This window comes from Bos mutus, chromosome 16 (genome assembly GCF_027580195.1).
Source record: "Bos mutus isolate GX-2022 chromosome 16, NWIPB_WYAK_1.1, whole genome shotgun sequence".
NCBI lineage: Eukaryota > Metazoa > Chordata > Mammalia > Artiodactyla > Bovidae > Bos > Bos mutus.
In genome coordinates, this window is record NC_091632.1 from 16,648,158 (window position 1) to 16,671,050 (window position 22,893).

Sequence of the window (22,893 nt, forward strand, 5' to 3'; positions counted from 1 at the left end):
TGTAACCATCACTATTAAATATTTGAAAGCAGTGAAATCCCTTTACAAAAAAAAAGACTCACACTTAAGCCTTAAAATCATCAATAAAATAGAATATCAATTTCATTCTGTGGTACAAATCCCAATTTCCATAGAAAACCGCCTGACCCTAAAATATATCAGGAGCTTGTTCTAATCACAAGAGATGTGTTCTGAATAAGTCCTCTCTTCTCAGGATGGCTAAGTCTGCAACTCAGTGTTTTTACTGTAGCTGAAAAATTAATTCCTTTTCAGAAATATTCTCATCTTCTCCGAAAAGGAAAAAAAAAAAAAGGTTTTTTGATGTAGAGTGATGGGATTATGAAGTGACCCTTTGGGTCAGAAGGAGACTTTTCTTTTTCTCATCAAGGAAATCAATTTCTAAGTCCAAGTCTCTTAAAATAATATATTCTTGTGGCACGCACGCAGCTTTTTTGATCTGCTATGAAAAGAGTAAGAGGTAAAGAGGATCAGGGGTGGTGATGGAATATTATAATCTGCCACACTCACACATCAGCCTTTCACTAAGTAATTCCAGATAAATTGAGGATTTACATATTTAAGATTAAATGAGAGAAAGAGTAGCTGATGCACAAATATAGAAATGCGAAGATATAACTGAAGCAAGTTAACTCTTAAAACTTAAAGTTACTTGGTATTTATTTATTGCTCTACTTGGAAGTTTAAGGTTTATTAGAGACTAACCAAGATAATCTCTTTCAGATCAATTGAACTGGCAACCTACCCTTAGGGAATTTTTTCCCCTGTCCTCAGTAAAATCCCAATTACACCGATAAGCAACAGTTAAATGCATACAAAGACGCATAAATGCAGCAGATGGAAAACAGGAGGAAGCAGCTGGAAGTGTGTTTCCCTCAGAACTGTTTTTAACAGCCTGTGCACAAATAAAGCCCCTCTAATACAGAGATAAAAATAAAACATAAATGTTGAAAAGGTGACTGGTCACAGCTCCTAGACGGCGTGAGACGCCGTGATCACCACTGGTTCCATCACCCTTGGGTCATCCTAGGCGTTTGCCTGTTTAGGGGCTTTCAAGAAATCCTGAAAATCAGATTCAATCTCAACATGCCAACTTTCCCAGGAGCACAGTTACAGCCTGAATCCTTCCCTGTCCCTATTCCCAAGAATCAGGTGCCTGCAGGGCACTTGGTAGGGGCACTTGAGAGCCCCAATCCACCCGCAAGGAGCCACTGTTTCTCTCCTACTTCCTGACAGCTCAGAACACCACTTAACAAAACCCAGTGTTTCCTGTCTCAGGATTCCGATCCCCTGTTGCTGAGTGTGCTTCACCCGTGTGTTAGTCTCTCAGTCCTGTCCAGCTCTTTGAGACCCCAATGGACTGTAGCCCACCAGACTCCTCTGTCCATGGAATTCTCCAGGCAAGAATACTGGAGTGGGTTGCCATGCCCTCCTCCAGGGGATCTTCCCCACCCAAGGATCAAACCGGGGTCTCCAGCATTGCAGGCAGAATCTTTACCATCTGAGCCACCAGGGAAGCAGGTGCTCTTTAAACATCTGTGAGAGCAGAACATGCCTCTTTCACATATGAAGATAATTCTGACCCACCACTGAGCAGGGCTTTAAAGTTCAGACCTGTTCTCCAGTGAGGATAATGAATTCAGCTGATGTGTCTTTAGGCGGCATATCCCTTGTCATCTGTTTGTCCATACTTCAAGCATTTCCTGACCACTTGTTAAGCCCAAGCTGCCATGGCAGGTGCCAAAGAGAAGAAACAAGTGAATATGGTGGAGAGAGGCAGAAAGGGACACATGTGGGTAAGTGAAGGGGGCTTCAGAGGTATTGGCAGTGTTTTATTTCTTGACCGGGGTGCTGGCTACTTGCTGTTTTCTTTGCATAATAGTAATATATTAAATAATATATATTGGTTGTGCATATTTTCATAATATAACCATATTTCACAACAAAAAGGGAAAGAAAAAAATACAGACAAATATGAAAGGTCCAATCAAGCAGTTTTCAATCGGGTAGAAAAGGTACTATATAAAGCAATCTTGCTTATAATTGAAGAAGAGGTGTGATCGATGCTGTAATTTACATAGAAATAATAATTATAGTTAAATGTAGATACATAATTATAGATAAACACAATCATTTATCCATATTATGTAATTATATAAATATAATTATTTATCTACATGCTGCTGCTAAGTCACTCAGTCATATCAGACTCTTTGCAACCCCATGGGGTCTTCCCAACCCAGGGATGGAACCTAAGTCTCCTGCATTGACAGGCAAATTCTTTCCCTCTGAGCCACCTGGGAAGCCCCATTTTTCTACATTAATAAGTATAAATAATTTTAGGTAATTCTAAATAAGTGTAAATTACAATAGGAATTCAAAGATCCATCAGGATAGATCAAGATTTTCAGATAAGACACCAAATGCCAATAACAGAAATAGGCCTTGATAGATGGGTGAGAATTCAACAGCAGAGCTGGAGGTCCTAGAAGGCGGACTTGGATCAGGAAGAAAGATCACAAGGGAAGAGTAGAGGGAAGACCTCCTTAGTCAAGGAACAGCAGGCTGTTTAACTAAAGCATAGAATGTACAGAGCTTGAAAAGTATTTTTACTTGGCGGACAAAGGAGAAACCTGGAAGAATTGTGAGCAAGAAAGCATTCTTCCCTAGCGCTGTGTCTAGGAGAGTGTCTGGCAATGATCTGCTGGGTGAACTCAAGGGAAGAGAGCACAGCAAAAGGAGAGCCATTAGGTATGTAGTTCATCCTTGGCCTTCGGAACACAAAGGCCAGGGAGGAGGAGGGGGTCCCCTGGAGGCTGTTGGGAACTGGGGGCTCCAAGTCCATGCTGGTCTGAATCCCTTCCACCACATCACATCCGCTTGCCCCTCTTGAAATCATCTCCTCATTAATGTCATTGACCTCCCTTGAAATCTTTCCTGGGTTCCTACTGTGAGTCCTATCAATTCAGTTCAGTTCAGTTCAGTCGCTCAGTCGTGTCCGACTCTTGGCGACCCCATGAATCACAGCACGCCAGGCCTCCCTGTCCATCACCAACTCCCGGAGTTTACCCAAACTCATGTCCATCGAGTCGGTGATGCCATCCAGCCATCTCATCTTCTGTCATCCCTTCTCCTCCTGCCCTCAATCCCTCCCAGCATCAGGGTCTTTTCCAATGAGCCATCTCTTCACATCAGGTGGCCAAAGTATTGGAGTTTCAGCTTCAGCATCAGTCCTTCCAATAAACACCCAGGACTGATTTCCTTTAGGATGGACTGGTTGGATCTCCTTGCAGTCCAAGGGACTCTCAAGAGTCTCCTCTAACACCACAGTTCAAAAACATCAATTCTTCAGCGCTCAGCTGTCTTTATAGTCCAACTCTCACATCCATACATGACCACTGGAAAAACCATAGCCTTGACTAGGTTTTGTTGACAAAGTAATGTCTCTGCTTTTTAATATATTATCTAGGTTAGTCATAATTTTCCTTCCAAGGAGTAAGCATCTTTTAATTTCATGGCTGCCCTAAGAGTTTTTAGTGTGAGAAACATGTATTCTTCTCTCAAAATAACCTAGTAAGCTAACAGAGGAAAGTTATAACCATGATTAGCCAATGGCAATAAGGCAACACCAAAACGGCATTGTTTTTCTTTCTGCTTTCGAGTTTAACTTTCCCCTTCCCTTTGCCTCTGTCCACACAGTTTCTGTTGGTGAGTGGTCTCTCATGGTGTGAGTCTGTGTGTGTGTGTGAGTCTGTGTGTGTGTGTGTGTGAGTCTGTGTGTGTGTGTGTGTGAGTCTGTGTGTGTGTGTGTGAGTCTGTGTGTGTGTGTGAGTCTGTGTGTGTGTGTGTGTGCGCGCATGTGTTGGGGGTGGGCAGGCACACGTGCACCCATGTGCCTACCTCTGTCTTTTACTGAGTTCTTGGTGCTTCTTTATAAACGTTTTGCTTGGTCTTACTAGGGTTTCCAGTAATTCAAAACTGTCGGCTACTCTGCTACTTTCCACAGCTGGAACTAGGGCAGCTGTTAGGATAATAAGAAACAGATATAACACCATTCACTTGGCTGCCATGGTTTCTTTCTCGAGCACCATCACGGTGTGTCAGAAACATGAACAACACTTAAAGGTCTGTTTGGCGTGTTTATCTTTTTAAATGGTGGATGCACTGGAACTTTCAGAAGTGACTCAAAGGAGATGAAGGAATCACCTCCACTATTTGTTTACCCTCATCCAATGCTTTCAGAGGACTGAGAATTGATGCGTTTTCTAAACTGCGCATCTGTCTATGGTTTTCTTATAGTGGAATCGTTGCCTATCTCATTCTGAGGTCTGTTGTTTGAGATGGCTGATGTACAGCATTCTGTTACTTATTCTCTTCGGCTTCTGGGACTCTGCATTTATCAAAGAAGGACAATTTGAGGAAGGTCAAGGTTCAAAAGGACTGCATGCCAATAGGAAATAAACCTTCTCCCTCCCTTTGCAACGCCCCACAGCTGGGTCAATTTTATGGCCGAAGGGAAACTGATCACTGTTGGCTGGCTGGGTGACCACGCCTCGGTTTGCACGTATAGCTGTCACCATTCCCTGCCGTGTTTCCCCTGTGAGTCATCTGTTTCAGGGGCTACAGCAACAGGTCTGGGCTGTGCCCATGCTGAACTCAAGTTCCTCTCCAGACTGAGTTCAAAGCACCTCTTGCCCTTCAATGGATCAGAAGAAACTTTCTTTTAAACTATCTGTCAGCTGGCCCAGAGCTGGCCAGAGTAAGAGGGAATTTCCACCAGAACTGAACTTCGTAGGATCTTGGGAGCTTCTTTCCGAAGAATTTAGTGTGTTGAGTTGAAAAGAACTTTCTGGTGATTTTCAGTTTGGGTTGAGGTCCAGGGCTATCAGGATGAGCGAAAACATTAACTCTCTGAAGTTGGACGAGCCCAGTGGCTCATGGTCCAGATTGCACTGAAGTTGCCGTGGATAAGCGAGAAAAATGGGAGGCGTGCAGTCAAGTTTTCATTAAGCTAAACTATTTCCTCAGAGGTGCTCTCCTTTATTTTAAACATTCTGCTTCTCTGATATTAAAAAACCCATCATTCACAGCCTGGTTCAACAATTAGCTTCTCTCAGAAGCCTGTTCTGATATTCTCAACATATCTCAATAGCTCTTTTAATTCCCGTAGTACTTGATATTTGTCTTACCTAATGATGTTAAAAAGCCCTTTCTTCTATAAAATGCTAATACTGGGTTTTTTAGTCCATACCTGAGTTAAGGAGAAGGTCATGGGCTGACCCAGAGTATGAACCTTTTAATTGTTTTAGGTTTGCCCACCTATTCTTAAAGCCATCTATGAAATCCAGAAGTCCGGTAACCATTGGGCCAGATGAATCCTAAGGATTATTCTAGATCAAGAGCCTTTAAAGTCCCAGTGAGCAATTATGCCTGTTACCTGAAAAATGAAAGTGAAAGTGAAGTTGCTCAGTCATGTCCAACTCTTTGGGACCCCATGGACTGTTAAATCTCCATAAAATCCCAGTGAAGCAGCTAGTATGGAGATGGTCCATGTATATTCATTTATTCTTCCTTCCAGGATAGATGCCTACTGTGTGCTAAGTAGTAATTACTGCCCTCAGGGTTCTCAGAGTCTACAGTCCCAGGTAAGTGATCTTTATGGAAACATATACTAAAAATATATGTGTATTCAAGTACATATACATACATATAAATATATATATATATACACATAGATATAAATACTTCTTGTTGTTCAGTCACTAAGTCATGTCTAACTCTTTGCAACCCCATGGACTACAGCATGCCAAGCTTCTCTGCTCTTCACTATCTCCCAGAGTTTGCTCAGATTCATGTCCATGAGTCAGTGATGCTATCTAATCATCTCATCCTCTGCCACTCATTCATCTTTTGTCTTCAGTCTTTCCCAGAATCAGGGTCTTTTCCTATGAGTCAGTTCTTTGCATCAGGTGGACAGTCCTGGAGCTTCAGCTTCATCATCAGTCTTTCCAATGACTATTCAGGGTTGATTTTCTTCAGGACTGACATGATCATTCGTGAACAACACAAAGCCTTTTCTCTCTCCTCTCTGTAGTCCACCTTCTTAAGGTCTGTCCTTTCATTTGAATGAGTTCTTGCAAAATATGCAGGTTTCTTGCAGGTTCCTATGAATGTCTCTAATTTTGCAAATGATATTCTTACAGATCATAGTCTGTTTTCTACCTTTTCCCCACTTCCCAGACCCATCCATGATGTTGGCGTACATCTCACCTGGATGAAGTCAGTTTCATCTCTTTGGGGGTTGGGCTTTACGGTTCGTGTTTGGACATCATTTGTTTAAAGACCTTTCTCATCCCTAATCACAAGGCTATCCTCCTGAACTTGCTTATAAATTTATAACTTAATCTTTCTTATTTAGGAATTTATCCCTCTAATGACTTATGTAGAGACCTAGTTTTATTTTCCTTCATATACTGAACCAGGTCTCCCCATGTTGCCTGTGTACAATCCATGCTTCCCCTCTGGATATGTCACGCCTCCATTATTATATCGGAGAAGGCGATGGCACCCCACTCCAGTACTTTGGCCTAGAAAATCCCATGGATGGAGGAGCCTGGTAGGCTGCAGTCCATTGGGTTGCTAGAGTCGGACATGACTGAGCAACTTCACTTTCACTTTTCACTTTCATTCATTGGAGAAGGAAATGGCAACCCACTCCAGTGTTCTTGCCTGGAGAATCCCAGGAACAGGGGAGCCTGGTGGGCTGCCGTCTATGGGGTCGCACAGAGTCGGACATGACTGAAGCGACTTAGCAGCAGCAGCAGCAGCAGCAGCAGCCATTATTATATAATCAGTGCCTACGTGTACACATGGATGACTCTGAGGTAGGTATTTTTAGAGCAACTTTCCCAAGGTCACTCAGTTTGAAGGCAGCTTAGCTGAGATTAGATGCTCTCCAGCCCATTTGTTCACATTGTTCTTTTAAGATTAATAAAGCTCACTCAGAAGTCACAGGATGTTAAAGCTGGAAAGGAACCTAAGGGTTCTAGGTGAATTCTTTTATTTTCTGACACAGGGGGCCCAGAGAAGCTGAGTGACTTGCCTGAATCAGAGCAAGAGAATCAGGGCTCAAATGCACTTCAAGTCTAGTGATTTCAAGTCTGCTCCTGTTTTCCCTGCACTTAGAGTTATTTAAATAGAACTTGAGAGCCTGAACACAGAGACACATGGAAAAACCTGCACACTCCATACATTTGGTGCTCACATTTAAAACACATGTTTGACCTCAACAAGTCAGCACTGTTGTCCAGTTAGAGGACAGGTGAAAAACAGGGAGGAAGGAAAAGCAGAGGGAAAGGACATGTTTCTACACAGTCAAACACCGGTGTTGCAAGACCCATCTCAGATCCTCACTCAGTACATCTTTGTTTTTAAATTATGAACAGTTTGATAAAACTTGTTTATCTTATTATTAGGAGACAGCAGGTTACAAACAGTGAACTAGAGGTGAGGAGGGGAGGTTATTAAGAACTAAAGTGAAAGAGGAGAGTGAAAAAGTTGACTTAACACTCCATATTCAGAAAACTAAGATCATGGCATCTGGTCCCATCACTTCATGGCAAATAGATGGGGAAATAATGGAAACAGTGACAGACTTTATTTTTGGAAGCTCCAAAATCACTGCAGATGGTGACTGCAGCCATGAAATTAAAAGATGCTTGCTGCTTGGAAGAAAGGTTATGACCATCCTAGATAGCATATTAAAAACCAGGGGCATTACTTTGCCAACAAAGATCCATCTAGTCAAAGCTGTGGTTTGTCCAGTAGTCATGTATGAATGTGAGAGTTGGACTATAAAGAAAGCTGAGCCCCGAAGAATTGATGCCTTTGAACTGTAGTGTTGGAGAAGACTCTCGAGAGTCCCTTAAACTTCGAGGAGATCAAACCCGTCAATCCTAAAGAAATCAGTCCTGAATATTCATTGGAAAGACTAATGCTGAAGCTGAAACTCCAATACTTTGGCCACATGATGCAAAGACCTGACTCATTTAAAAAGACCCTGATGCTGGGAAAGATTGAAGGGGAGAGGAGAAGGGGACGACAGAGGATGAGATGGCTGGATGTCATCACTGACTCGATGGACATGAGTTTGAGCAAGTTCCAGGAGCTGGTGATGGACAGGGAAGGCTGGCGTGCTGCAGTCCATGGGGTCACAAAGAGTCAGACACAACTGAGTGACTGAACTGAGGAGGAAGAACATTAGAAAGATTACGAACAGCTAGAGCAGAAGTCATATGGCACAATATAGCACCATGATCTGTGAACAGTCCTCAAAGCTCGGTGTGGGCTGTGGGCAATCACTGTGTCACGGCCAAACAGCCGTCATTCAAGACAATACCTGAGATCCCAAGAACGGGTTAAACTATGTTGTTTATTCAGATACTGTTGCTGTTGTTCAGCTGCTAAGTTATGTCCAACTCTTTACCCCATGGACGGTAGCACGCCAGACTTCCCTGTCCATCACTATTTACTGAAGTTGTTCAAATTCATCTCTGATGAGTCATGAAGCTATCTAACCATCTCATCCTCTGCTACCCTCTTCTCCTGTCTTCAATCTTTCCCAGCATCAGGGTCTTTTCCAATGAGTTGGCTCTTTGCATCAGTTGGTGAAAGTATTGGTGCTTCGGCTTCAGCATCAGCATCAGCCCTTCCAATGAATATCTAGGGTTCATTTCCTTTAGGACTGACTGGTTTGATCTCCTTGCTGTCCAAGGGACTCTCAAGAGTCTCCTCCAGCACCACAGTTGAAGGACATCAATTCTTCAGTTTTCAGCCTTCTTTATGGTCCAACTCTCATATCTGTACAGGACTACTGGATAAACCATAGATTTGATTATATAGACCTTTGTTGGCAAAGTGATGTCTTTGCTTTTTAATATGCTGTCTAGCTTTGTCATAGCTTTCCTTTGAAGAAGCAAGCATCTTTTAATTTCATGACTGCAGTCACCATACACAATGATTTTGAAGCCAAGAAAATAAAATCTATCACTGCTTCCACTTTTTCCTCTTCTATTTGCCATAAAGTGATGGGGCTGGATGCCATAATCTTAGTTTTTTGAATGTTGAGTTTTTAAGCCAGCTTTTTTACTCTCCTTTTTCACCCTCATCAAGAGGCTCTTTCTGCCATTAGAGTGGTATTATCTGCATATCTGAGGTTGTTGAAATTCCTCCCAGTAATCTTGATTCCAGATGATACACACACCATCATATGTAAAATAGGTAAACAACAAAGACTTACTGTATGAAATAGGGAAGTATATTCAATATCTTGTAATAACCTAAGTGGGAAAAAACTGAAAAAGAATCTACATATGTCTGCACATGTATGTGTATGTGTGTATATGACTGAATCACTTTGCTAAAACATTTAGCAAATATTTGCTAAAACATAGACCTAAAACATTATAAATCACTGTACTTCAATACAAAAATAAATATTAACTTCACCAAAAATTATGTTGATTATATTTATCACTCTGGTTCCATCACTTTATGGGAAATAGATGGGGAAACAGTGGAAACAGTGTCAGACTTTATCTTTTTGGGGCTCCAAAATCACTGCAGATGGTGACTGCCGCCATGAAATTAAAAGACGCTTACTCCTTGGAAGGAAAGTTATGACCAACCTAGATAGCATATTGAAAAGCAGAGACATTACTTTGCCAACAAAGGTCCGTCTAGTCAAGGCTATGGTTTTTCCTGTGGTCATGTATGGATGCGAGAGTTGGACAATGAAGAAGGCTGAGCGCCGAAGAATTGATGCTTTTGAACTGTGGTGTTGGAGAAGACTCTTGAGAGTCCCTTGGACTGCAAGGAGATCCAACCAGTCCATTCTGAAGGAGATCAGTCCTGGGTGTTCTTTGGAAGGATTGATACTGAAGCTGAAGCTCCAGTACTTTGGCCACCTCATGGGAAGAGTTGACTCATTGGAAAAGACTCTGATGCTGGGAGGAATTGGTGGCAGGAAGAGAAGGGGATGACAGAGGATGAGATGGCTGGATGGCATCATGGACTTGATGGACATGAGTCTGAGTGAACTCCGGGAGTTGGTGATGGACAGGGAGGCCTGGCGTGCTGCAATTCATGGGGTCGCAAAGAGTCGGACATGACTGAGCGACTGAACTGAACTGAACACAGTGAAGTGTATAATGTATTTTGTACACATTTTCATTCAAAATGTCTAAAGTGGTCATCAAAATCAAGGACCTATTTTTGCATATATATTTCCTTTGTAGCTGAGAGGCTCTAAAGGCAATGATACCTAAGTAGCAACAAACACAGGCAGCACCTAAATCCTGATTTCCAATACCATTCGCCAATTTTAAAAAACCAGGTTGCTTGGAGGAATGGCTGGTTCTAGGACTCAGGCATGAAATAAACAAGATAAGCCTGAAGCAATTTGTAGAGTCAGAAAGTAAAGAAGAGCTCAGAAACAAACCAAAAAAACCCACAATGATGAGTGAGGACAGTGAAGAGACACTGGAGCCAGCTAAAAGAGCTCCTGCTGACCAAAGCTGAAACAAAATGAACAAAATAGTACTAGATTATGATCCAAAGTATAAGATAAATATCCATGAGTCACACTGATATAAGTAAGTGCTTGGAAAAGTAAATTTGAGAGAAGAGGCAAGTCTCCCATGTAGAAGAATTCCAATTAATTTATGTAGAGAACCACCTCAAGAAGGTGGTGGAGGTGAGGACGTAATATGATACTCTTCCTTCCTAAGAGTAGAGTAGACAAAGAGAAGAAGAAAGAACAACTTTACAGCAGAGAAACATGACCAAAATGACCTCCGCCAAGCGATCTAGGTCATCAGCAGTGATGAATCATATTGATGTATACACATCCTTGATGTAATGGGAAGCAAATGTACTTTTCCTCTCTGATCTCCCTCCCCAAACCCATAACCCCAGTCTAATCATGAGAAAATCATCAGACAAGTTGCAGTAGAGAAACATTCTACAAAATAACTGACCGATACTCCTTAAAATTATCAAGGTCATCAAAAACAAGGAAAGTCTGAGAAACTGTCTGAGAATCAAGGAGAACCTAAGGAAACATGACAATTAAATGCAATGTGCTGTCCTAGACGGGGATTTTGGAACAGAAAAAGACATTGGGTAAAAATTGAAGAAAATCTGAGCAGACTATGGACTAATATTAGTAATGGGAAAGCAATGTAAGCTCCTGCTCAGTTGTATCCAGCTCTTGGCAGTATCATGTGCTGTAGCCCACCAGGGTCCTCTGTCCATGGAATTCTCCAGGCAAGAATACTGAGGTGGGTTGCCATTTCCTCCTCCAGGGATCTTACTGACTCAGGGATTGAACCTGTGTCTCCTGCATCTCCTGGATTGGCAGGCAGATTCTTTACCACTGAGCCACCTGGGAAGCTCCAATGTTAATAAGGATGTATCAATATTTGTTCAGTAATTGTGACAAATATACCATATGAATGAAAGATGCTAATAATAGGTTTGGGGATTTATATGCTATACTAACTTTGTTCAGTTCAGTTCAGTCACTCAGTCCTTTTCAACTCTTTGTGACCCCATAGACTGCAGCATGCCATGCTTCCTGTCCTCACCAACTCCTGGAGCTTGCTCAAACTTATGCCCATCAAATTGGTGATGCCATCCAACCATCTCATCCTCTGTTGTCCCCTTCTCCTCCTGCTTTCAATCTTTCCCAGCATCAGGGCCTTTTCCAATGAGTCAGTTCTAACTTTGTAATAAATCTAAAAGAAAACGTTTATTTAAAAAGAGTTTATAGGCAAGACTCACCCTCTGCAATGACCCACACTCTCTCTGTAGAGTTTGTTTCTCTCTAAATAAATCCACTTCTTACCTAAAAAAAAAGAAAGAGTTTATATATTTAAAAATGGGCCTATAGAGTCAAGCCCTCTTGTATCCAGACAATTTGGGTTTCTAGGAGAAAGAATTTCATAATTAAGCTTTTGTCTTTTACAATTTACATGATGATATTTTCAAATGTAGCTATAAATGGGATAATTTATACTTTTAGGTAAGAAAGCACCATAATTACACGCTAGGTGATCAAACTCAACTTAGAATCCTAGAGAACTGTGATAGACCTACTCAACAAAATTTTCCAGCACCTAGGACAGTAACCAGCATGTGTTCAGCCATCTACTTGAAGGCTGATAAGTAAAGGAGGAAGAAATTCAAGATAACAGAATCAAGTCTATTTAATGTGGCAAAATTTGTGTTTTGAAGATGAAAATTGAGAGTTAAGGAAGATAAAAAATGGAACCATTTAAAAATTCAGTGACCTACTTCACATTCATTAGGAAGGTTATTTAAAGAAAAAAAGAAGAAAGAAAAAACAGAAAATAGCAGGTGTTGATGAAGATATGGAGATATGGGAACTCTTGCTCACTGCTGATGGGGAGGTAAAATAGTGTAGCTGGTGTGGAAAATGGTTTCATGGTTCCTCAAAAAATTAAAAATAGAATTACCATACGATCCATCAGTTCCAGTACTAGGTAAAGACACAAAGAAATGAAACAGGGACTCACACAGATATTTGTACATGTATATTCATAACAGTGTTATTCACTGTAGCCAGAAGTGGAAGCAATCTAAGTGTCTGTTGACAGGTGGATGGATAAGTGAAGTGTGGTATGCACACCTGCAAACACACACACACACATGATATTATTCAGCCTTTAAAAGATGAAATTCTGACACATGCTACAACACGGATAAGTCTTTTTAAAATATCTGTTGAGTAATTAATTTGGCTGTGTCAGGTCTTTGTTGCGTTACGCGAGTCTTTTGTTGCAGGGCGTGGGCTCTCTAGTTGTGGTGGGCAGCCGTGGTTGCCCTGCAGCACGTGGGATCTTAGTTCCCCGAGCTTCGGTAGCCACGGCTTCCGGGCTCCAGAGCACAGACTCAATAGTTATGGTGCACGGGCTTATTTGTTCCTCGCCAGGTGGATTTTCCCAGATCAGGGATCGAACCTGAGTCCCCTGCATTGCAAGGCAGAGTCTTAACCGCTGGACCACCAGGTAAGTCCCCCTCAACATAGACATATCTGGAAGACATTAAGCTAAGTGAAACAAGCCAATCACATAAGAATAAATACTGGATGATTCCACTTCTATGAGGTTAAAAGGATGGTTTCCAGAGTTTTGAGAAGAGGAAAATGGGAGTTGTTGTTTAATGGGTACAAAGTTTCCATTTTGGAAGATGAGAAAACTTTCGGAGATGGATGGTAGCAACAGTTGCATAACACTACTGATGTACTTATTGCTACTGAATTTTATACCTAAAATAAACTTTATAAACTTTATGTCTATTCTACCACAATTTAAAAAAATAAAATACAATGTTTAAAAAAAAAGAAAAAATTCAGAAGCAGAGATTGTCCAGATATCATTAATCTTTTGGCAGGGGGTCAAAAAAGAAGTCTAGAAATCTGTGAGCCATTTCATAGAGAATTTACAAAACTGCCCAGGAACAGATGGCAAATATTTTCATAGATGCTTCTTTAACTATGTTCTAGACATTTCTACTCTTATTGTCATTAAAAATATTTAATTGTAACACTAAGCTCTAAGTGCTTAGTGGCTTTTCATTATAAGCAGCCTCACACCCGTTTTGACTTGCTTCTCAGAACGACCCTCATTGTGGGTGGACAGGCAGAGAACCCCATCCACAGAGTTGCCCATTTCTGCAACATTTACTGTGCTCTCCATCAAGCAAGCATCACACAGGCCTGAGAGGCCATGGGTGAAGATGGTGGGACCAGAGTTAATTAACTGTATTCAGATCCTGACCATTCGCCTCGCAGCTGCATGGCTTCTATTGACTTAATCAGCGATGCTTCAGCTTCCTTATCTGTAAAATGGGTTGTTTGGGGTTGAAATGAGTTCATGAATGTAACTCCCCTAGAACAGTGCCTGGCCTGAAATGTATCCTCAGTGGGTGTTAGTTGAGTTATGATTGCTGTGGATTCAGAAACATGCAACATAGGCAGGATGACAGGACAGGCTGAATGAGGTTGTGGGCAGAGGAACACACACAGAAGGGGAGGGATTCTGCCTGGGAAGGTCAGGGAACCTTTCATGGAGAGGCGGGCCAATGAGCACTGAGTAAGTGGGACTTAAATAGAATGAAGTAGCCACCGGCCTGTCCCCACCAATGACAACACCCAAAACTTATCTAACCCCTCATGGTTTTCAGAGCATTACCACAGCCCCCTTTCTGCTGCTCATCCAGGTCATGTCAATCCCCATCCTAGAGCTGAGGATCTGTGGGCTCAGAGAGTTGAACCAGTTGGTCAAAGGTCTTAAATGTATGGTGGCTTCTTCCACATGGTTGAGCCAACACAGACCTAGTTCCCTCACCTTCCAGTCTAAGACCCTTCCAATGTGCCACAGAAACAGTCCTTCTACCTGCAGACTCTTTCCTCTCTTCAGCACTTGCCAGGGTGCTGCCCTAAGCACATTCATGCATGGAGATCCATCTTGGTGCTTAGTAGGGGAGACTGAAAAGAAGCAAAGAAGTTAAATGAGTGAAGGCCCTAGTGTGCTGAAAGACGAGACCAGATGTGTGATGTGAGGAACAAAATGAAGGATTACAGAGAGGGGTGGGTCAGCCTGAAGCACGAATTAGGATATGCCCGGGTGAGAAGGGGAGGAGGTTCCTCAAGGTTCCACTGAGTTCTGAAATCTGTGTTCTAACCCGGGGGTCCCCAACCTCTGAGATCTAATGCCTGAGGATCTGAGGGGGAGCTGATGTAATAATAACAGAAATAAAGTGCACAATAAATGCAATGTCCTTGAATCATCCCGAAACCATCTCCCCAAGCCCTGGGCTGTGGGAGAAACGTCTTCCACGAAATGGTTCCTGGTGCCAAAAACATTGAGGATCATGTTCTAACCTACCTCTGTCTGACCTTCCTGTACCCCGTCCCCAGCACTCACAGGGGATGGATCCCACCTGCATCCCCCATCGGGGATGGACTCGGCGGGCAGTGTCTCTTCCTACCTGGGGTCTGTAGGGTACAAAGTGGCCTGCAATCCCACCCCGGCTCTTTGTTCTCTTCCCTGAGAGAGAGTCAGCATGTCACCCTCCAAACCCTCACCCCGCTCCTCTCTCAGCCATTGCTCCCCTCGATCGTTCCCTGCCCTGGAAATCTTTGGGAGATGTGACAGGAATGGTGGCTTTCTTTCATCAACAAGAAGCAAGGCTTCACGTGCTAGTGCCAGGAGGTGAGAAGGTTTTGCCTCTGGCCCACGGGAGTCCCTGCATCGGGGGCTGTTCAATCTTGGTTGAGTCCAGTTAGGACAAGGGAAAGGTCATAAATGGTCCATTTGGAGCTGTTTTCTATACCAAGATGGGCCAGGAAATTGCCTGGCTTCTGCCTCTGTCTTTACCCAAAGTCTCCGTTTATACCAGGACAGGGGCTGACACATCCAGGTTGAGAGAGGGAGGGAAAGGATTGAAAGGGCATCCCTGAAAGTCAGAGAGACCAGCTCCCTGGAGGGGCTTCAGCCAGGAGGCGGGGAGGGGATGTGCTGGGAGGTGCATGAGCGGAGAGAGCCCATGGCCTTGGTCTCATTCGTCTGCCCCAGCGGGGTCCTTCTCTGCCTTGCCTCTGTGCTGCTGCTCCGGAAACAAGAAATGGTGATGCTGGAAAGCCACTCTGCATCCACAGATGGGTGCGCCTACGCAGACAGAGAAGGGCTTCAGCCTGATCCCCGGCCCTGGGCCATCCGTGTGGCCCCAAGTACAAGCAGAACCAGGAAATGGGCGCCCGGCTGTAAAAGGAGGCCCAAGGCCAACCCCTGAATCCACCACCCCTGGCGCCACCTCCCAAACGTCCAACCTCAATAAAACCTACATCCCCGCAGATCACAAAGGGAGACCAGCGTTTCAGGGTGGAATGGGCTTTTCTTCATCCGTGTCTGCTTTCATTTCTGATCGTCTTTGATTCAAGCTGAATAAGCAATGCCAAGGCCCCGGGGTTGGCATTTGAAAAGACTTTGGTGAGAGATACCACACGTGCCCACACGGAACCGGCGGCTACGTTTTAAATCCCTACCACTCCACAGTCCAATTTCTTAGAACTGTTCTAGGGGAGTGACGACCAAAGAGAACTTCCATCTCCCTCTGACCCTGCTGGCCTTCACAGCTGGAAGGGGCTGGAAATCACTTCTGGCACTGAAAAGGTTAATTGTCTCCTGCTGCGAAGTAGAAGCTGAGAAAAGGGTCCTGGGCAGGGGAGGAATTATGGTAAATGAGGTTTTCTTTATAGTACTGCTCATTCTCAACATGCTGAAAGGGCATTAGTTCACAGTCACTTTCTCCGGAATTACCAAATCTGCTCAGAAGCCTTCATTAGGATATTAAACAAGACTTAATAAGTGAAAGTGATTTGCATCGCTGATAATCGTGGGCATTAATCAAGACGGCTTCTGTCTCTCTGCCTTGCAATATGTTTCATGTTCCATTGTAAAGCCCCTTTAATTCTGGAGGGCTTCTTAAAAGGGAAATATTGCATTTAGAAAGCCATTTTTAAAATGATTTACTTAGCAAAGATCACCATAAATAATGTTCTACCCCCTTCCCAGCTTTAACTATCAGAGTAATGAATACTGGGAGGCTTGTGTTAGCGATGGAGCCAGATTGATCCCATTTATCAGATAGGGGTTGCACTTATTCTGATAAATGCTTCAGCCTTTAAAAAGAACTTCATATATGACTCGAAATCAAGTGACCACAGTTTGTGCTTCAACCCATAGTCACACGCTGTGGTCACGGTCTACAATCACTCCAGGGACAGAAGCCACCCACGTTAACTTCCGTGCTGCACAAAAACCTTAGGTTGTAAGCAGTAGAACACAGCTACCTGCTTGCGGTGGTCAATAAGAGAGAAACAAACAGAAGTGAAACTCTTGAAGAGTGCGGCTGCTTTCTTTATAAGGCAGCTGTCTGTGGTTAAAACCAGAAGCTTCAGAGCAAAGGGACTTCCACCCAGAGGGAGCTTATCTCATAACTATCAGAAAAAAAAAAAAAAGAGAAACAAGACTTAATACTTCGATTTGAGCAAGTGAAACACCAAGGGTTGGGTGGGTTTTTTTTTTTCCCCACTTTTCCTTTTCTTTTCTTTTTTTTCTTTTCAATTCCTGGTTTTCAGCTTCATAAATGGATTATTTTTCAAGGCTTTCTGAACAAAAGATCAAGGCAATCTTGTTACTTTTCATGGTTTAAAACAGTGTGGGAGACATAAGTTTTCTGTATCTAAAGCAATGGAAATCAAGGGCAGGAGGAAGAGAGAGAAAAAGGATGAAGTCTCCATTCTAGGCCGGTGTCTACAGTTCAGGGTGACAGTCTCACCACACCCCATTCCCTCCTCAGTCTCTCCTAAAGCTGCCTGTGGCAGGGATGAGTATGTCCTCATGGGTGTCACACACACACACACACACACACAGAGTTTACATATAGATGTGCCAGCACACCCAAAGTCCTCGTTTCATTGAGAGGTTTCAAATCTCTTGGCATATTTGACTGCTGCTTCTGCCCTACTTAATGTGATTGCATGTACCCTCTCTTTCTCCCCTCAGTTCAGGCAGCATCATTCGTTATGTCTCTGCTAAAATTAACTCCACGCTAATTTCTGAAGGCTTTGGAGTTTACTGCTGGAAAAAAAAAAGTTTATTTGTTTGCAGTGACGAGGGACAGGATTGTTCACAGGCGCTAGGGCTCAGCGCACTATTTAAATGAAGCTCAAGAGATGAGCTTCCATGAAGCAGAGACTTGATCCATCCTAATGGGCTGCAGCACGAATTATATGCCCCACTTCACCACCTCCCTGCTTCACTAATCTGGGCTAGTTCACATGGAACCATGTATCCAGAAGGGAGAAGACATCGTTCCCAACTGAGATCTCTCTCTCTTTCTTTTCTTATTCATTTTCTTTTTTTCTTTTCTTCCTAGACCTCCCATCCCCAAGCTACTTGGTATTTCTCTAGCCCACCATGAGGAAACCTATTCATATTCTTGTGAGACATCTCCATGTGTTTGGCCACCACCACAATGACCTAACCACTGCCTCTCCCTGGGCATTTATTAAGAGTCAGGCATTATGCTGGGAGACTTAGAAGCCTTATCTCTAACCCTTCTGAGAAGATATCATTGTTCTTATTATATAGAGCAGGAGGTGTAACTCAGAACCACTAAGTGGTTGGTACTAACCACATGGCTTGGAGCCGGAAGTTGGTAAAGTCGGAAGTCGATGGAGCTGGAAGCTGATGGAGCCGAAGCTGAATTATGGCCCCCTAGGTCTGTGTGATGCCAAATCTCACACCCTTTCAAGATCACCCCCTTCCCCTGCTGCTCCTTTTGACAAAAGAATGATGGTGGGCACGTTGAGAGATGATGTCATTTCCCTTGAGACTTTTCATCGAGAGTGTGAATCCTGGAAATTTGGGCGTCACTTAATCTAGCAGTTTTATTATTCCTACAGTCTTGAGTTTTTTACCCTTCCTTCTAATTAAGGAGAAAAGCCACACAGCCATAGATGTGCATCTGTCAGCCCCAGGAACTACACAGCAAGTTCTGTTTACTCACTTTCAGGGCCAATAATCAAGGTTAGACCATTTAAAAAGCAGAGCTTTCAAGTTTCTTCCTTCTAAATATTTCATAATGCCAGCAAACCAAACAATGCGAATTTCAGTGTTCAGGTCTGTTTTTCACTTGTTAACCCTCTAAAATGTTAGATACAGTCAGCTTTCAGTAACTCAAGAAATGATCGAGTTTGGAGACGTACTAGTTCCTGTCCATTTTCTTCTTCTTCCCCTCTACAAGGCTCACATTGACTTTTAAAGTTCAAAAGTTCTTTGCTAGACTTAGAGGAAGAACTTATGGTTATCAGTGTGGAAGGGTGGGAGGAAGGGATAATTGGGGAGTTGGGGATTGACATGTACACACTGCTATGTTTAACATGGAAAACCAATAAGGTCCTACGGTATGGCACAGGGAACTCTGCTCAATATTATTTAACAATCTAAATGGGAAAATAATTTGAAATAGAATAGGTATATATACATATATTAATATAACTGAATCACCTTGCTGTACACCTGAAACTAACACAACATTGGTAATCAACTCCCATATAAAAGAAAAAGCTAAAGAAAAAGAAAACAGGTGCTCCGCTAGAAGACAAAGGTAACATTATAGAAATGACATTTAAATTAGATAACTGTTCAGTTCAGTTCAGTCGCTCAGTCATGTCCGACTCTTTGCGACCCCATGATTTGTAGCACGCCAGGCCTCCCTGTCCATCACCAACTCCCGGAGTTCACTCAAACTCACGTCCATCGAGTCGGTGATGCCATCCGGCCATCTCATCCTCTGTCATCCCCTTCTCCTCTTGCCCCCAATCCCTCCCAGCATCAGAGTCTTTTCTAATGAGTCAACTCTTCGCACGAGATGGCCAAAGTATTGGAGTTTCAGCTTTAGCATCATTCCTTCCAAAGAAATCCCAGGGCTGATCTCCTTCAGAATGGACTGGTTGGATCTCCTTGCAGTCCAAGGGACTCTCAAGAGTCTTCTCCAACACCACACTTCAAAAGCATCAATTCTTTGGTGCTCAGCTTTCTTCACAGTCCAACTCTCACATCCATACATGACCACTGGAAAAACCATAGCCTTGACTAGACGGACCTTTATTGGCATAGTAATATCTCTGCTTTTCAATATGCTATCTAGGTTGGTCATAACTTTCCTTCCAAGGAGTAAGCATCTTTTAATTTCATGGCTGCAATCACCATCTGCAGTGATTTGGGAGCCCCCTAAAATAAAGTCAGCCACAGTTTCCACTGTTTCCCCATCTATTTCCCATGAAGTAATGGGACCAGATGCCATCATCTTTGTTTTCTGAATGTTGAGCTTTAAGCCAACTTTTTCACTCTCCTCTTTCACTTTCATCAAGAGGCTTTTTAGTTCCTCTTCACTTTCTGCCATAAGGGTGGTGTCATCTGCATATCTGAAGTTATTGATATTTCTCCCGGCAATCTTGATTCCAGCTTGTGCTTCTTCCAGCCCAGCATTTCTCATGATGTACTCTGCATAGAAGTTAAATAAGCAGGATGACAATATACAGCCTTGACGTCCTCCTTTTCCTATTTGGAACCAGTCTGTTGTTCCATGGCCAGTTGTAACTGTTGCTTCCTGACCTGCATACAAATTTCTCAAGACGCAGGTCAGGTGGTCTGGTATTCCCATCTCTTCCAGGATTTTCCACAGTTTACTGTGATCCACACAGTCAAAGGCTTTGGCAGAGTCAATAAAGCAGAAATAGATGTTTTTCTGGAACTCTCTTGCCTTTTCAATGATCCAGCAGATGTTGGCAGTTTGATCTCTGGTACCTCTGCCTTTTCTAAAACCAGCTTGAACATCTGGAATTTCACAGTTCACATATTATTGCTGAAGCCTGGCTTGGAGAATTTTGAGCATTACTTTACTTGCGTGTGAGATGAGTGCAATTGTGCAGTAGTTTGAACACTCTTTGGCATTGCCTTTCTTTGTGATTGGAATGAAAACTGACCTTTTCCAGTTCTGTGGCCACTGCTGAATTTTCCAAATTTGCTGGCATATTGAGTGCAGCACTTTCACAGCATCATCTTTCAGGATTTGAAATAGCTCAACTGGAATTCCATCACCTCCACTAGCTTTGTTCGTAGTGATGCTTTCTAAGGCCCACTTGACTTCACATTCCAGGATGTCTGGCTCTAGGTGAGTGATCACACCATCGTGATTATCTGGGTCATGAAGATCTTTTTTGTACAGTTCTTCTGTGTATTCTTGCCACCTCTTCTTAATATCTTCTGCTTCTGTTAGGTCCATACCATTTCTGTCCTTTATCGAGCCCATCTTTGCATGAGGACAACCCCCTATAGTTAGGAGACCAACAAAATAGAAGCAACTATACCCTTGAATATCCTTGTTTGGCATAACCAGCCAGTCAGTCCTGAATGACGCATCACTGAATCATTTCATGAGAAAGACATGACTTTCTATCTTATTTAAGGCAAGGGTTTTGGATTCTGTGCTACAGCACCAAACATGTACCTAAGATGTTTGAGAAGAAAAAAGTGCCCCAGTAGTTTTAAGGATATATATTGTTTTGTGAAATATTTGTTTCATTATATATGGACTTGATCATGTATGTATTCATCCATACTGAATGGCAGTCAAAAAGTTCTAAAGCTCCTGTTTAGGGTATATAAATAATATGCATGTGTGAGTGCTCAGTTGCTTCAGTTGTGTCCGATTCTTTGCGACCCCATGGACTATAGCCCACCAGGCTCCTCTGTCCATGGAATTTTCCAGGCAAGAATACTGGAGCGGGTTGTCATTTCCTACTCCAGGGAGTCTTCCCACCCCAGGGATCAGAGCCAGGGATCAAACTCATGTCCTCTGCGTCTCCTGCATTGGCAGGTGGATTCTTTACCACTGAACCACCTGGGAAGCCTATATTGAGACTAGATGGATAAAAATTGGCCAAAAAATTATGGAAATTTCTTCACTGTAAATGTAACTCATTGGAGCGGGTAACCGTCTGTGATTATTGATTTGTCACTTTTGAAATCTTAAGAACAGTGCAACTTCTTGTCTAAAATAACTTGGAATGGGAGGAGCTGAATATTGGGCTGTGCCTCCCACTTCTAGAATTCTCTCTGTGGCAACAGGGACCTTGGTGGGTGTGGATGGATAGTGACACCCGATGGACGGACAGTAATTCCTACTTCTTAAACTGTGCTAATGAGAGAAATAGTACATAGAAGACCTAATTGACTTGCTGTGTAATTATACAATGAAAAGGGAAACTAGGAAGGGCATAGAAACTGTAATAATAAGTTTAACCCAGGTAAAGCGATCTGTTCCTTTCAACAATCCTTTATTTGTTAAAAAGTCATTTGTAAAAAATTTCAAAGTCAGAAAGAAAAGTAAGTCATTTAGGATCTGAGAAAGAAAGGCTAAATCTTGTTAGTGATTCACAAACTATTTCATAATTCATATAAAAGAGAATTGAATGACAACTGAGTAGGAGTCATGAATTCTGGCAAAAGTTTAGTTGATGTACAAAGGAATTTGAATACTGAAAGTATTGCAATTCTTTTTAAAGACGGTGTCTAAAATTGAACCTCTTTCCCTATACTTACAGTAGAAGCAATACATGTGTAGAAATCTCTAATAATAATAACAGCTCATTTTCAAAAATGCACATAGCCCCAAGTTTATGAACTGCCTTAAAGGATCTATCCCAGACGCAGCTGCAGTAGTTAAGAATCTTGGCTGCAGGATGGCCGTGCAGCCAAAACAACCCTCTGCCCCATAAGCTGGAGATGATGAGGCTTCTCGCTCTTAGTAGAACGAAGTAGAAACAGCTGGAGAATTCGAAATTCAGGACGAGCACACTGCACTTCAAGCACATGTAAACAGAGGATCTGTGCAACCTCTGTAATTAGTTCATCAGCCATATCTTAGAAAGGATCATAACCAATGTTGTGCTTCAGCCACACACAGAACCAAAATAATAAATGGGTCTGAGAAAGGGGCAGGTCATAGCCAAATGAGGGGTTTGACGGTATGCAAAAGGGCAGGGAGTGGAAATCAGAGAAGACACACTCTGGTAAGCCCTGAGTGTTATTTGGAATTTTGTGTATTCAGAGTGTTTTATTTGTTTGAGTCTTTAAGCTGCTTTTTATAATTTACCCTGGTTCATCCCATTGTATTACTTTCTCACAAAGAGCTCTAATTTCTTTTATAGTTTCAAATTAA